This window comes from Silene latifolia, chromosome Y (genome assembly GCF_048544455.1).
Source record: "Silene latifolia isolate original U9 population chromosome Y, ASM4854445v1, whole genome shotgun sequence".
NCBI lineage: Eukaryota > Viridiplantae > Streptophyta > Magnoliopsida > Caryophyllales > Caryophyllaceae > Silene > Silene latifolia.
This window is the reverse complement of record NC_133538.1, coordinates 217,165,099-217,168,560: the sequence shown is the minus strand read 5'-3', so window position 1 is coordinate 217,168,560 and position 3,462 is coordinate 217,165,099.

Below are 3,462 nucleotides of genomic sequence, written 5' to 3'. Positions count from 1 at the left end.
CACTGTTATTCGGGCGCTGATAAGATCCACCATTGTTACGGTTATAGCCGCCATTGTTGTTGCTCTCACCGACCTTAGTATTCCATGCATGACCCAGCTGGCCTGTTACTCGCCATATTCTAACTCAGAGCCTGCGAATAGTTTCCCTGATATGATTGCTGGAAGTCTCCTCCCGTAGCACTCTTACACTCTAATCGCTGATGACCTATCCCCCCATAGTTGAAGCAGTGTAAGGTAGAGTTGTCACTCGCACTCCGACCACCTTTTCCCCCAAAGCGAAATCCTCCACTAAAGCCAGACCCACCAGAATAAGCTCTAGCCTAGTTGTGGTTACCACGCTTGAAGCTTGACTGGTTACCACCCTCATTCCGAGTCTTTCGTTTCTCACTTCCCTTTTCTTTGGCCTCCTTGGCCATCTCAACCAACCTCTCAGCATGTCCCGCTCTCTCATAAACTTCTTTTAGGTTTGATATCACCCCAGCAGGTAGCTTCTCCTTAATTTTCAGCGATAACGCCCTTTCGAAATGGAGAGCCAGACTAATTTGACTCAGCCCCATGTCCTCCGCATAGCGCGAAAGCTCATTGAACTTGTGATAGTACCCAGCCATGGTCATAGCAAAAGTGTCAAACTCGGCCCTCAACTTGCTACGGATATGCTCTGGAACAAAGTAATTTCTCATTGCCTTCTTGAACTCCGCCCAAGGAATTTCGGATAAACCAAGCTCTTGTAATACTCACGTGCAACCTCCCTCTCACAGTGCCACCGCACCCTGTGGACAGGGCCACCCGCGCCGCGTGCACCTGCGTGTTTTAGTTTTGAGGCGGCAACACTTCTCCCACAGAACATTGGTTTGCCAAAGCACGTCATGGGTCGTTACCGATTTGTGAGGCATTGAAACTGGTGAAAGGTTGAATAAGCCTGCAATTGTGGAGTCGCCACCAATTTATTATGGAAAATTGGAAACCATTCGAATAGCTCGTGCTATGTCAAGACACAAAGTAATGAAATGAACACTAAAAACTCGTTACCCTGAGCATTCTCTTTCTAGAATGACTCTCGAGATGCCAATGGACACGGATGTCTAGAGATAACTGGAGTAAGGGGTGAGGGTATGTATTAGGAAGTTCTTTAATTCGAACACCTAATCCTACCCGCCTTGATAGCGGCCTCTACTAATGATTAGGGAATTCGTTCATATTTGATAGGTCGTTGATGTAATGCATGATATGCAACAAACATGGATTAATCCTAGCATGTGAAATTAGACTATGTCGGTTAACACGTGTTTTAGCAACCAATTTGGTCGAAGTAAATTTTAGATTCAATACATGTGAATGCCATACAAATAAATCATACATAATAATTACGATAAATGAATTACAATAATTAAAATTACAAAAATTACAAGCTTTACTTGATCTACGTCAAAAGCACGCTCAAAGACGAAATTTCGAAGAAGACAATAAAAGGAAAGTAAAATTAAAATTAAAATATGAAAATAAGTCAGTTTAGAGGTGATAATATGAATAATAGTTGATTTAAACCGTAATTAGGGGCTACGTAAAAGCGAGAAAGAGTTCAGTGGCAGAAACTAACCCATAACATGCGCAACATTTGCTGCGTCCTCTGGAAGAGGCGCAACACTTCATGCGTCTGTTCTGAAGCTAGGTTCTGGCTGTGAAGTCAGAATTGCAACACTATTATTGTTCGTTAATAGATTTAAGATGGATTATTGATATTAGACTCGTATTAAAGTGTTTTAACCGATCATATGTATCTGGGCAAGTCATCAAAACGAATTAAAATGAGAAATTACGCGGTTTACATGATTATGAATATACGATGAACTCATGTCTGAAATACAAAGGCGAAACTTGAGGTTAGATTAAGACGAAACTGGACAAATAAGATTCGGAAGAAAACATATGTATCAAATTGGGACTCCAGAACCTCAACATGAACAAGTCGTAACCCCGATGAATCGATTTGAATTAAAACGGCGAAAACCGGCTAGTATTGAATTACTCGAGATTAAGGACGAATTAAGCATTGTAATTAAAAGGGAGTTGTTAAAATATGATTTATATACTGAAATAACACAGACAACGAAGGAAAATGAAAGAATAAAAAAAGGATGAAATTTGCAGGAAGTCGAGGAGGAAGAAGAAGAGCAGGAGCAACAGGCAGCCTCTGGAAGAGGCGCAGCAATGCTGCGATCCTTCCTAAAGGCGTAGCTGCTGCTGCGTTTCTTCTCGACGTCTGACCTCTGCTGTTTCGTAAAACCGGCTTTAAAAGGTGGATTTTAAATCGCTTTTCGAACGTGCTCTTAATATAGATTTACATTAATTGATACAAAATAAACGTACAATAACAATGTGGGATTTACACCCTCAGACTTACATGTTTGACGAAACGAGATTGACTAAAGTTATCGTTTAGTGATTGCTTGACTCAAATATACATGGAAGTGCCCTCGTTAGAGGATTTAGTAGATTGATTAGGTTGATCAAAGGTGGAGTTGGTCAAGTTGGTCAGTCTATGAAATGTGAGTGGGACTCAGAATGATCTGAGCTTACGTGGTCGATTGATCAAGCATGTAGGCGTCGAAAGGCAATAGCGTAGTCGAGAATGCAAAAAGAGAGAGAAAGAAAGGGCGGAACACAGATTTAGCAACAAATCTCGAAAATATTCTGGAAAATGCGAAAATAGGACTAGAGAAGAGGCGCATCAACTACTACGTTTCTTCGAAGAGGCGCATCATTTGCTGCGTCTTGTCTCCAGCGGTTTCCTCCTTAGTAAGAATGATTTCCGCGTTTTATTATGGAATTTCGGTAGATTTACACTTCCTTGGCCTATGAAACACAATATTACGGTAGATATTTACTTAAAATATTAATTTTAATTAGGAATAAATATCTAGAGAATTCTAGAACATTCTCTGGGATTTATCTGTATGCATCCCTTTAAATTTAAGGATTATAACGAATTATAATGATGAATACTAGTCATAAAATTATATTACATAAACAAAAAGGTAAAGAGATGAAGAATCAACCTTCGGTCCTAGCAAATTCGGCCTAAGAACAATATCGCAATGATATTCGCCTATTAGTTGCACCCAAGACGATATGAGATATGCCCTTCACTTGTTGAATTAGGGTTTTCGATTTTTGTGTTGAGATGAGAGGCAAGAATGAGTTAGGAAAAATTAGGTTAGAAAAATTCCTCCTTAATCTACCTATAAACCGATTATTAGGAGTAATTAGGGTAGATTTTTCTTCTTCTAATGTTTCGGCCCATTTCCAGAATTAGGAGAATAAATTTCTCTTTTTTTCGGTTTTTGTACTTACCCAAAATAAGGAGATTAAATCTTCTTATTTTGGTAGTATGCAAAATGTATAAAATGTATAATTTATAAATTGTCATTTAGTGAGGATCGATCCCATAACCTCTTGGTTTGA